At 28.0% G+C, this 14,586-nt stretch overlaps 1 protein-coding gene across 3 annotated transcripts in view; it reads left to right on the top strand.

The window, feature by feature from the left end:
* LOC118074609 (uncharacterized) overlaps positions 1-14,586 on the top strand; it is a 78,553-nt gene that overhangs the window by 31,885 nt on the left and 32,082 nt on the right. For all 3 annotated transcript variants that reach the window (XM_035095986.1, XM_035095987.1, XM_035095988.1), the window contains one exon: positions 6,981-7,087. The gene's annotated coding sequence lies outside the window, so the exon portion shown is untranslated. The remainder of the gene's footprint in view (positions 1-6,980; positions 7,088-14,586) is intronic.

Below are 14,586 nucleotides of genomic sequence, written 5' to 3'. Positions count from 1 at the left end.
CTCACTTGATTGGAATTAAATCATTTCAATCAAAAAATAGACTATATAGAATTGCATTATTTAGTTAGTATAGTGAAACATGTTTTAGAATTTCAACCAAAAATGATATTGTTTCTATATGATGTACTGGTTGATGATGAATGTTATTAAGTCAAAATATCTAGCATAAACTAACTTTGATCCAGAATAACTTTAGTTAGATTAGTTCAACTAAAGTTTAGAGCAAATATAATCATAATATCTTCAACTTCTTTTGTAAAGTATAAATATCCAATTTTTTTTTCAGTATTGGCTCGTAAAGTTCACTATATTTCATTGGAAAGTTTCTAAGAATTAAACTAATAATTACGCCAAGTTTTCCACAATAATTGGAATATTATTAGCCTTATTATTACTTTCTAGTGATAGGAATTCGAGCTTTTAAAATGGTGAATTCATCTGAAAAAAGGGAAACTTTTATTCAATATTTTTTAATTGAAATTTAATAATTTACAGTTTCAATAGATTAATATTTCAAGTTGAATGGTGTTGCTAAATAATTAAAAAACGTTTTGTGAAATATGTCAAACAATTCCAAATTATTTAAAATGTACAAGCAGTTGTGCAAGTGCGGCCCAGAAGTTCTACACTGTCAACCTTCTCGTAATATTGAATTATTAACACTATTTAATTATTTCTAATACAATTAACTAACAATAGAACGAAATATTTATTCTCACTTTTGAAAATTCAATAAAATAATCCTTAATTGATTATTTAAGGTAGTAATCCCGCGAGAGCAATGACTTACAATTTTTCTTAAACTATAGAATAACAAAAAATGAAATTTTTTTTCTCTGAACAAAAAAAAATCTGACATCTAGAAATGAAGATCAAATATCAGATTTGCCAATGCAAATTTGATTTGCAATTAAAGGTTGCAATTTTATCATACAGTCTGATAGTAGAAGATCAACCGTTACAGATTTTCAATAAATTTTTCAAAACAGAGTTTATGATTACGTTTAAAAAAAACAGAAAATCAATAAATATGTAATTAATTTAATACAATCGATACTTTAGTACAATTTCGTACAATTTTGACGTTCAGTTATTGACCAAACAATTATTAAAATTAATGTTCCGACAAATCTTCCGAATTGAAGATTAGTAATGTGGTGGTACATACATCCTATTTATGAATTCACATGGACATATGAAGTTAGCTAATAATCAAAATATATCGAAAAAATGAGTAACTTTTTCCTTATTAGTTATTTTATTTATGTGGAAAATTAAACAAAATTAATAATTTGCATTGTACATCCACCACGTACACTTTGTGTGCGCTAATTTCTAGTATATAAGTTATGTCGATGTATTGGTACAGGTCCATACAATGGATTGTTTCAAATTGTAGAAAAAAAATTATTAATAATACTTTCTAGATATTATTAAACATTATACATACTTATCATTGAACATTGTACTTATATCGTATTATATTATAAGTAATTTCTGAATGTAATTTCACGGAAGTTTCGATATTTATTGGATATTTTTTTTTCATATATAATTAATTCTATTTTGCTGGGGCACAATGAATTTTGATACGAGCTCTCGGGGATAACTACCTTAATGAATTGTGGTCACATTATAAAGAATAAAAATTTCTGCTCTTTTCTTCTCCATGTAAGTTTGTTTTCGAGAGATATGAGCTATTAAATTACTTGAGGATCAAGTTGGAGACTGAAGATAGGCATTGGGGAGAATAGTCTGAAATAGTCGAAGTGAATTTTCCTCTAGTGGCAGACGGGATACGAAAAACGAATTGGAAATGCAACTGCTACCGCAGAGCGTGTTGTGGATGGAAACGGCCTGATAGATAACGCGCTTCGTGGTCGAGTGAGGATGCCGAAGTTTAATAGCAATTTACGGCCGCGTCACGCGCGTTCCGCTTCCCAAACACAGTCCACTCGTTGATATACACAGACATATATATATTCTGCAGGATCTATTCGATAACTTAAGCTTATTTTATGTTTTCACGGGGAATAATGTGAATATAAACTATTTCTTTCTTGTATCCATGAAGTAAATCATCATTTCATGGGCATAAATTGTCTCTTTGGTGTGAGAGGATATTTTTCTTTATCTTAGTTTATTGTAGGTCAATACTTTTGAAATTATTCTGTCAATTTTTATTTATGTGGAAAAATAAATCCATAAAAAAAGATTATGTAAATTTTACAAGGGATATTAATTATTGATATAAATTTATTCAATGCTCCAAAGGCAGTAACGTTAATATTTCAATTTAGGTTCAAACATATTTGATATTTATTAAAAATATAAGTCAAGAGAATTTTCTCCTGTATATATTTACATATGATCAACGAATTATTTGAGTAAGTGAAATAAATATTTCTTTTCGCTAAAAAACAACACTTATCATCGGTGAAATTGTTTTTAGTTACAAGTAATGAAATACTAATCATTTATTTAACAAAAACATTCTCTCAGTGAGAATTAAAGTATTGAATTACAAATAGAAAAATATTTCACAGAATATCTTATCAACTTTGTTCCATTTTAACTAAAAAAAACGATGTACATTTTTGAAGATCTATTCACATTTATTTAAATAAAAAATATTTCACATATGAATAAATGTTAATTTTTGCAAAAGATATTTTTTCTATCATAACATAATGTATTTTATATTTTATATATTGTTGATTAAAAAGCTTTTTCTTGTATTTTCATAAAATGAGTAAAATAATGATCATAAAAAATATTTTATGTGAAAAAATCTTTTCCACATATTATGAATAAAAGTTTTCTTTGTTATTACATTTTTGAACGATAAAACTTTGTTAATAACAATAAGAAAACAATACAAAAAAAACAACACTTTTAACATTATTTATACAAAATTTCCAGTTGTTTTCGCGGAGTTTCCTTGCCTGTTTCCTATAGATTTCTAGGGAAGCACATCAGACTTGACCAAATAACATTTCAGTATACATGTTTACCGAGAGGATTGGTAGTATGGTTGATTAACCAACGTTCAATATAACCTTCTCATACCAAATAACATTAATCCCAACGTCGTTCACCATTATAGCTTGAACGGATTTTCGATCCTCTTTCTCACTGCGATGTACAGTTTAGATATATTGACGTAGAAAACTCATCAATTATCAGTCAATTACCTATTTGCATTGTTTACTGGAATATATTCAGCCATCAATTATTATTCATATCTTCATAACATGCTTTTTCCTTCATTATCTTTGCTCTTCTGCATTCTCTGGATGATCTAATTAGTTCTCCACACCGTAAATTACCCCAATCATCTGCCAATCTTGTTACATATTTTTTTTCGGAACTTCATACGTGTCTTTATTCTTGACAATGATGGAACGGAAGGATAAAAAATGCAACTATCATGTTTTTGTCTAGTATACAAAGTAAAACATTAAAATGATTTCCATTTGAATGTTATGAAAGATTAAGATTGAAAAAGTGTCACAATTACATTTAAAGTACAAGAGATTACATAGTCTGTTTTTCTTTATTGATGCGACCATTTATCAATGAAAATTGTCTAGCAAGAAATTTCAAGATATATTTTTTCCAACAACAAAAAAAATATATTACCATAAAAAACAATATTGACTTTTCTTGTATCTTCGATCTGTAAAAATAGTTTTTTTCCCTTTATATTTATTAATTCAATTTTTCTCAAAGCTATCAATTTTTTCAATAACTATCCATTTTTATTATATGAATAAAAACTGAGAAAGTATGATAAATGTATCATAAAATTGGTCCCTAAGTGAAGACGTAATCAATTGGGAAAGAGGATGTCGAAAGTTACAGCATTTTTGTCATTTCATGTTGCTCTTGAGAGTCGATAGTCTCTCGGGAGGTCAAAGGCTCCCCTTCGCAGTTGGTTGAGGGCTCCTTAACATCACTAGCCTGTACGTTGAAGCAATCAAGTGATATTTATGCAGCAATGCTCTCATCTCTAATATACATGAGTATGTGTATATATCTATATAGTGAAGATATGTCAACCACCATCGAAAGCATTGAATAAGCATTTTGCCTGATGTAGTACCTCATAGATTCAACACTTCCAGTTCTGTGTTATGCCCTTCAGTATACAGACCATTGAAGTTTAAGATAACGAGGTAGTTGGCAAAGAGAGCAGCAACGTCGGAAATACTAGTGGATTTGGATAGAACGACTTCGAGAAACGTTGGATGTATATTGAAGCTTCTGCATGGAATCCACAAAAGTCGAGGGTCTGTAACATAACATGAATGAAAGCAGCAGCATTTCCATCACAAAGATTACTCTCTTTTGCGTGGATCGACACTCGTCGTTCGAGAATGCTACTAGAATATGGATGCCAAAGAGTTTTCGTTACTTATATTCTTGCTGAGAGTCAAGGTAGTGTTCTTCTATCGAATCAAATTCCATTCATCACTGTGTTCACGTTCAGTCAACCTCTTTACTCGGATTTTTCATTATTTGCGTTCAATCCTATTCTTATTATACGCCAATATGCTTCATCTATTGATACAGACAGAATTCTAAAAAAAGAATATTTAACAGTGAAACACCATATTGATGTTGGAATGAATTCTTGCTCTTCTCGGCAATTCTTATATCCATTGGATTCATACTAATCTACATATCAAATCTAGTAGAAACTTTTTAACATTTTTTTACAAGACTTTTCTAAATGCGTACCTAGAATTGTTTTATATTTTTTTTGTTTATTTCAAAGTCATGAATTTAAATGTAATAGCTTTTCTTTTTATAATAGGATTTAGTTTAGATTTTTGTTTTATGAATACATTCTATTGTACTAAAAAAGCCAATTATTATTTTGATTGATCCAAAAATAGCTTTGTTATTAGAATATAATAGAGGAATAATAATGATGATCAATAACAAGTTAATAATCCTTAAAATGACAAGTGAAGAATGAAAGGTTAAAGGTTGCACATTGCTAAAATATAACTCCAATTATTGGGTAGCAGAAGAATTGTAATTTGTAACCTAGAGGTATTGTTATTTATCTTGTAAAAAAATTTAAAACAAAATAATCGGTTCCTTTTTCAACTTTTTTAGTGACCAATTATTAAGTTTCACAAAAGACTTACTCCATCTAAACATTGAATATGCATTCATGATTAAATTTATGGAATATTACATTGAATCTTTCATTAAATTTTTATTTCAAGCATTCATAAATTAGAAAATATTGTACGATGACTGGTTCGTTAATAAGAACATCAGTATTCATTGGGCTCTGAATTTTTCAACTTGAAAAGCTTTCCAAGAATTATTCCTTTTATGTCAATTTTGTTAAATCAGTATTCTAATAATTCTGAATAATATTATATTTACATATCTTTCAAAAATAAAGTAGAAAAAATAAAAGTATCTAAATATAAATAAACTTTTTTTTATCAACTTCTGCATATTGAAAAATCTTTTATTTCATTATTCTTATTTTATTCTATTAAATATTCCAAAAATTTTAAAATATAAATTATCTTGAATACTATTTTTGTAAAATATTTCAGAATGTCTCTTATTCTAGTAAAAATATGCTTGCGAATAAAAATTTTATTTCTTTTCAATAAAAAAAACAAAATCCTGCAAAATGAATTACAAAGAATAATATTCCTCTTATTGCTCCTCTTTTCTGCACATTTTGTTGAATAAGTTTGTAATTGTGTCGAAAGAGTAGTTTATTTTTCAAGTTCTCCAGCTTACTAACACATTCCCATCGGAATAAGATATCTCTTGGGTTTACATCAACTCAAGCCATAAATTTCGCCATAAATCTGAACATGTATTATGCCATACTAAAATGCAAGCAGATAGTTAAATTCACAAGTGGATAACTTCAAATATGAATTGACTAGACAATCTTATTATGATTATCCAAACATTAGACTATCTATATCATCTCTCAATAATTTAAAACTATAACAGGAAAATCTCAACCAACTTCAACCAGTGGAAATAACTTTTTAGTGTTAACCTAGTTACTTATCTTGATAAATAATAAACACAAGTTAATACGAATTTTTTGATCTACTTCATAAATATTAATAAAAATTGAAATTAAATAAATAATAAATCTACTTACCCATCTGAGTAATTATTAATGTTAAACCATCCTCAACTTCATATCCAGGTTACTGTTATTAGAAATCCAAGCTTAGAGCTAGCAGAAGTATATATAAGTTTACATAATCGATGGTTCCCAAGCGTTTCTGATCTTATTTCAAAGGTAGATAAGTTATCCAATATTATATCATATTTCACTTTATCTAATAATTGACTTAATTATTTTCCCAAAACTTTATATTTGGAAGTTAGCAGATTTGTGTAATACAAGAGCTATCAGAATTTACTGGCGAGTGAGTCAGCTCAATTATCTTCCAATATTTGATTATATTGAGTTTAAAGGAGCTTTGAATAGAATGTTTAGTCCTAGGTAATACACTTTATCGTTGTGATAATCCACTATATTGTTTTCTTCTGACAATAGCTGATGATGAATAATTTCAAGTAATATAATAAATCAAATCATTCTCAATAGATTGTATGCAATTGTAGATGATAATAATGCATCGATTGAACAAAAAAATATACAATCCCATCAGTCATTTGAAGTGATTTTGAATGATGTTGAAATTCTCAAGGTTTGAAAATCATTCAAATATTCATTCACATAAAGCAGCTAATTTAATTAATTTTCTTTTAATCAGAAATGTCATGTCTTTCAGTATTTAATTGATTCCAAGATAGACAAGCAAAGCTCCAGACTATTTATTGAAAACAACACCAAAGTCATTAGATAAAAATGAAGCTGAAGTTGATGAGCAAATAAAATGTTTAATGAGTACATATAGAAAAGAATTACTGAAATGGAATATCAAATTATTAATTACTGCCTTTTATTCCAGGTTTTCCGTGATTAAAATCTCAACCTCGTTAGCAAAAATACGTCAGCTTTGATCAAAACGTACTACTTCTGCTACTGTTACTGCTCCAATACGTTACAGTGGAAAAAGTAAGTATAATTTAGTATTTTTATTATCTATGATACAGACAATAATGGAATCGGTGTACAATAAAAAAAAATATACCGCATTTCAGTAATTGCATTTCTACGGTTGGTGATTGTATAACAATCTTACTGCAAAAAATAGCATCCAATTAGGTAGCTCAATCGATACTCAACCCAACTATAATCGAGTAATGCCATTAAAACAAAAATTAACGAGGACTTGTATTTTCATAGCGATTTGCAGTAGACTGTAAATTTTGCTCTGCCGATATTAGGAGAACTTGGGGCAAGATGGGTCCATGGAGCAAAACGGTTTTTTAACTTTTGAGACGATGAATAATAGACATAATAACGTAATTTGAGAAATAGGCATATTTTAATTTCAGTCTTAACTTTCTTATCCATAGCTTCGAAGGAGTCATTTTGCCTTACTAATGTACCAAAAATCGGAAAATCTATCTTGCTCCGAGTTCTCTTACATCAAAATAGCTTATGCTCAGAGTTTCAATGTTTTGGATATGAAGAAAAATTGATTCATTCTTCTAAAGTTTCTGGTAGTTCCAAAAATTTACTCTGAAGGGAAAGATTTGGATAGATAAAAATTAAGTGATGAAGCAATTAGTTTGAGAACAAAATTAAAAGACGAAGAAGAATTATCTTCATAAACCAAGTTGAATTTTATACTAAAATTTATTATATTAATAATTTTAACTAATTGGTTAATTACCATTGAAAAGACGATATTATTGGATCAAGAATAAAATTATTTTTGATCAGAATATACTTAAATAAAACGATAATATATGTGAATGAATCCAGAATGATAGTAGAATCATGACATTTGTGTCATTTTTCAGCTTTCAAATTTAAACAGTAGTTAAAAACGAATTCGAAAAATTTCTCCTTAGTTTCTAGCATTTTTTAAAATTTTTATTTGCAATAATAAATTTACAATGTATATTTAATTTTACTCCACTTCTCAATTTGATCAATAATTACTTTTATAATTGTAACTCGATTTTCATTTATTTTAATTACTTCTTTATGAAACTGTTCCATTTATTTCAATTCACTTTTGTCAAAGTCATTCATAGATTTTTTATTATAAATCTTCAAATTCTTTCTTTGAATAAAACAATGTTCATTTTCTTTTTTTCCATTATCAATAGATCATAAAAGATCATATATTTCTTATAAATTTTTTAGTTTTTAGTTTCCATTGTTCTTTTAAAAATAGAAGTAGATTATTTCTATCTACATTCTGTTCATAAATAAACTTCATTCCAGATCCAGTTTACGGTTAATGTTTCAATTTCATCTATCAAGATCTTCAGCAAATTCATCATTAAAGTCTCATTTTGCCTATAGACATTTGAAAAATTTATATGGATATTGCTGGCAGTTACGACATAAGGATAAGACAGAGTTGTATAATGTAAAAAAAGTATATGGCTGAACGTCAGCACAAATGGTATATAAGGTATATAATATTAGTATATAGGATACTTAGAATTTATATGAAGACAGGGAGAGATATCTGAGATATAGAATATAGTAGGAAATAGAACAATACACCAGAAGTAATTCCAGACGTTGTGCAACTTTTAATTACAGCTCGTTAAAGTGCACTCAATGGTAACGTAAATGTGGTGGATGTAAAAGCAAAATTACTAAGTCCATTAGTGTAAAATCTATTTGATAATGATTTCGAAAGCTAAAAATATATCGAAAAAATCAATTCGTCTATCATGGAGGTTTCATCTAAGTAATCCTCTTATTACAATCTTCCATCTAATCTATTTCTGTCGTTTTAGAAGACAAGACGCTGAAGAATGTCTGACCAAAGCCGGAATGTTTCCCTTGATGCTTCATTCTACCAGACAATTTTCCCTACTGGTTTCTTTCACCCCCTTTGACTCTTCTTGAGAGTTTGTTCGTGAACTCTGAAATATCTAGAATGACTTGGTGTCACAGGAGCTTGTGGTTTTATGATAACACAAGACTACAACTCGGTTGCATTGCACGATGTATAAATTACGAAAACATAAATCATATGTTTGAAAGATGAAAGGGAAGGATGTAGTTGTGATAGTACCTGTAGGAGAGATAGTGTAAAGGATGTGAATGGATATAGTTCAGGATAGCAACGTAGGCCGTAGGATCGAGGATATGGACGTGACGTCGCGACCGTCGGATCAGAGAGACTCAGAGATTTATAGCCATACTGCTGGTGAACACATGCCTCTATATATGTGTGTTATAGGAAACGTGATCCTATGAACGATACACGAATCACTTTGACACTGTATATCCGACTGTGTGATATGCCATTCATTCGTCTTCCTTTTTTATAGATCCATTCAATATACGTCAGAATAGAAGCTATGGAAAATATGACGAATATTCCTTCGAAATATTTCTCATGTATTTTATGGTTTTTTAGAATTTTTTTATTAACTTCACGTCACTACTGATTGACTAGGTAATTGTCTGATAGACTAGATATCATCAGCTTTGGTTTTTTAAATTTAATTGAGTGAATATATTGGTTCTTACAGTCAACTGGTTAGAATTTTTTCTCGATACTGGGTGTAATTGGATAAGAATTAAATCTTTGATATGCTAGATAATTTAGTAGAAATATTTTTTGATAAAAAAATCAAAAATTTCAGAATATTCATATGTTTTTTTGAATTATATTGAAGTAACTCTTTTCATCTTTTTTTATAAAAATGATAGAAAAATGGTTTTAAAACTTGAATAGTTCTTGACAAGGACTTAACAAATAGACACTTTTCAAATATGTCGTTATGATCTTTATACAATTTTTTAAATTGTCTATAATGAAATGGAATATATTGTAATTTCAATAAAATGATTGATCAAATTGTTAACAATTAAAGGAAATCAAGGATTCTCCTGACTGAAACTTATCGCACATCTGAGGACAAGAGCTCAGAATTAGAACATGGGCAGCCTGGTGAAATCCATGTTGGGATTTGCACGTCTTTGTGCTTGCAGACCCAATAATTCGCCAATTGCGAGATTCAGCAACCGAGACCAAATATTCGTGTGTTATCCCTCTGCAGTCATAATAGAATCATGTGTATGTTGAATAAGAGACCGTTGGTTGAATTTAAAGTAATTTCGATTGAATTATCGCTTCAATTAAAAAAGAGATATGTGAAAATCAAATAATTGGTATTATTCAATAATAAGTTGTTGCTGTATTGGAGAAATGTTCAAGATTAGATCGAAAGTGTCTGATTGATATGTTGACTCCTTACGGAATTGAGGATTCCGTTAATTATTCCTGCTTGGGTGATTGTCTTTCTTCAATTATTGACAAGCTCTAAAAGCTAAATCATGCTGAGAACATTCATTTGACCTGATATTAATTATTCTTCTTTTATTAATTGTAATTCATTAGCACATATACATTTGGAGATGTGCTTTAAGCGTAATATGGTTATAGAATAAATCATCAAAAATAAGAAAGAAATTTCAAATTTAACTGAGAAAAATATTAATAATTAAGCTCTTTCATAATTCATTTTAAAATTAAAAAATGGGTCTGAGCTTACTTTGTGCCCTAACGACGAACTTCTCATTTATTGAGATCCATCATTTTGTCATCATTGAATTATTTTTGTTTATAATGAATTGCCGTTTTTATAAATAATATAAAATTATTTAATCACATAAAGTGATTTATAACAATATTTTATTTATATTTATCAAATATAATCATAGTCATAATAATTTAATAAATTAAAATAAAAAAAAACGGCTGGACTGAATTCGTTCAAACTCCTATGAGATTCACTGTAAATCTGTTATCCAAAATGCATTATTTTAATGCGGATAAGTGTGTTAAATATGACGTCACCCATTTGATTAACATTGTAGTTACTTTTTACACACTTAGATCTGCGTTAAAAGTGACTACTGTTGAAAATTCAGATTTATGATATTTATTCTAATGAATAAATAAGTAAACTATTAGATTTATTATTCAATTATTTTATTAATAAAAGAAGGCTCGAAAAACATATCTGCACAGGCTGAGAGACTCTCATAGACTAACGAGAATAGTACTTAGTCTATATAATATTTATATATAATCAGTCCTAATAATTATCTTAAAAATAATATAAACATCGATGTGTAATATAAACTTAGCCTACGACGTAGTTCCATCATCACTGGAACACACGCTTATAATATAGATATAACCGTGAGAATAAGAATGTTTATTAAGATATTATAAACTAAAGAATAATAATTGAATTTTGTTCATATTCCAACAACTACAATGTTAATCAAATGGTTGACGTCATATTTAACACACTTATCCGCATTAAAATAATGCATTTTGGAAAACTGAGATTTACAGTGTTTTCTTTAGAGTATTATCTTTAAAATGAAATATTTCCGGAGTCGATATCTCCTGTTAAACCTTCTAATGTGCTTTAAAATGTCTCAAATCGTAAAGATATGATAAAATTACGAATTTTAAAAATCGACCTCATTACAATAACTTCATAATAAGAAGTTAAAAAATATCATTCGAAATAGCTATGATTTGAATTCAAGATGGTTCAAGAGATCAGAGTAGTTTAATTCAAGTGGTAAAGAAGAGATGAAAAAGAAGCTAGAAAGAGGAAATAAAAGGCAAAAAGTAAACAATGATGCAAAATGAGAGAGCTATAGCTATTTACATTTTTTCGTTTTACATATTTTTTTTTATTTTAGTCTATTTTATATTTTTTTCAAGTTTCATACTTCTTTTTGACAATATATTCCTCGTTTCCTTTCGTATTTTGGATAAACGAAAGAACAGACGTTGGCTGCTCGTTATTCCTGTAGCTCGGGTGTGCAAAACGAGAGCTTTGAAATGGTCTTGCATTTCTTTTTCGTTTTTATTCTTCTTTTTATCCAACGAATGGATACCTGTAGAATTTGTCGCACAAAGGAACTTGTTGTGCTTCACTGACGTGAAAGGAGCCGAGAGGAAAGAGTTGAATTCATAAAAAAATATCCAATTGGTATAACAAATGGTCGAGTAGTTGTTTTATAGATTTATTTCTTGAACAAGTATTTGAGAATTATTGAAAAGTGAAAGGCTTCGAGAAAATCTGTATTACTGTCTTATTCAGATTCATTATAAAGTGGAAGTTTTGACTGTTCAGAAGGACGATAACTAATAGAAAAAAAATAAGATTTGAAATAAACATTCGGGTAATTTATTGGAAAAAGCATAAGGATTTTTCATTATTTTTTATCCATTTTCGCCTTCTTGTTTCTCATCAATTAATTGTAATTATTGAATTTTTAAGACTTCTTTAAAGATTTCTTTGGATAGAAATAAGGTAATGAGTTGATTATTCTATTATTCCAACACTATAAATAATTATTCACTATAATTTTGAACTCAAGTTTGAATTTTTAAGTGTTTGTTATCATTTATATAAACAATCGCATCATCAGCTTGATTTTTTATTCTTATTTTTATTCATCTCAAGTTTACCTGCTTAAGTAAATGAGCTTGACTTAATAGAATGGGAGGAAAAAAAAATTTTGTGAGGAAATTTAAATACATTTAATAGCATTTCTTGTAGTATTCAGAGAAGATTAATGACCAGACATTTACAAATTAAATGAAACAACAGATCCTTTTTTTTGGCTACCTTCCTAAACCACTTTTTTAACACATTTATTTTTAATCATTCAAGAGTAAAAAATTCTGCTACTTTTCGGACAATAGTTTTATATTCAGTAATAAATTGAAAATTAAAATTTAAAAATTACCTAATGGAATGAATTGAAGCAATTTCTCTTAAGTTGAAATATAAAAAAATTCAATTTAGGAACATTTTTAAAATTCTATATTCAGAGTAAAGTTGGGGCAGAGACTCTTTTTTTATTCTATCAATCAAGTCAAAAAAACTAATGCAAGACAATAATTGTAAAATATTATTAAAAGTTATAGAGTTAGATAACTAAATCTTCATTGCTTTCATGTACGAATTAATATAATTTTTCTTCATTTAGAAAAATAAATATATCTATATGTACATTTAATTCATAAAGTCAGACAATAATACATAACGAGATAATAGATGTGACAGATTGACATGGAAACTGTTGAAATTTATTGTGACGTGAAAAAAGTAGTTTGATATTTGCTGTCATCTTCGTACCAGTTAAAAAACGTCCATCTCTATTGAGCTGGATTAAACTAAAACAGAAAAAGAATTAAAGTTGATAGGTGAATGACCTGAATGGGTCAAGTTCATTATCCTGAAGAGAGCTGGAAAAGTGCAAAAACTGTCATACATTACAAGGACAGATTTTTCTCTTTGATAAATCATTCAAGAGTGAGAACTGTAGAAATGACAAGTTCACAAGCAATTTATGTATGCATTTGAGTGAAATAAAAGGAATCAAATAAAATGAAATAAAGCTCATTAGTTTCATTATTGTCATTGGTTCATTCATGAATAACATGAGAAAAGAAAATCATCGAAAAACAATAAAATAAATTCACTATCACCTCTATCGTCATAATAAATCTTTTGTGCAGTCAAATTAATTAGTTTAATTATCATAAAAGTTGAAAAAGAAACCAAAATAAAATTAATTCATTTTCAATATAATTAATTATGAACACAGATATTTTTTAAACATAAGTAATTATATTAAAAGTAACTCTTAATCAAGTGAAAAGAATTAAAGAGTTGATAAAGAAAAAAATGAGAGAAACATTTATTTATTGGATAAATAAAAAAAGTTAACATACAATATGATACATATTTCTATAAATCAGTATATGTACTACTCATATCTCTATCCTATAACAATGAAACTAAACTTTTATATTAAGTCTTTCAAAAATTTACTAAAAATTTATGTATATTTTCTATCTAAATTCTTAGAAAGCTCTAGATAAACTTCAAAATGATTGATGTGGAATTCAATTTCCAAACAAATGACTGAAATTCTATAAAGTTAAATAATACACAATTTAATTTATTTATAAAAAATGTTATTGAAACTAATAAAGTTGAATGAAAAAAAATTTAATGAATAGATAAAAAAATAAAAAAAAGATATATGCAAGAATAGATAAATGATCTGCAAGCTGGCTAGAACCCAAGAAATTTATCCTTACTGGCTACCAGTTGTCAGTTAGTTTTTCTTCTTTATATTTTAATCTCTGCTGTTTTCTCAATTTTGTTCTGCTTTATTTTTGCTGTCCTATCGTGGGAAGAGTTACGGCGGTCAATTTGGTGTGTAGGGGTTGTGGGAAAATACTATACCAGAAGGGAGGTGAATGAATGAGCGAGCTTTTAGTGAAAGAAGGTGGGCGAATTCTTAGATGAGAAAATTTACACTTCTTCCAAGAATAATCAAATTGCTGTATACCTGTATATCAGTAATTCACTGAAGAAATACGAGAAGATGAGTTGGGAGTAATAAGATTATTTTAGCAACATTTC

Source organism: Chelonus insularis, unplaced genomic scaffold (assembly GCF_013357705.1).
Source record: "Chelonus insularis isolate UGA/USDA-ARS -01 unplaced genomic scaffold, ASM1335770v1 contig_135_pilon, whole genome shotgun sequence".
NCBI classification, from domain to species: Eukaryota; Metazoa; Arthropoda; class Insecta; order Hymenoptera; family Braconidae; genus Chelonus; species Chelonus insularis.
The sequence above is the reverse complement of the archived record's forward strand: the minus strand, read 5'-3'. Positions and strand labels throughout refer to the sequence as shown.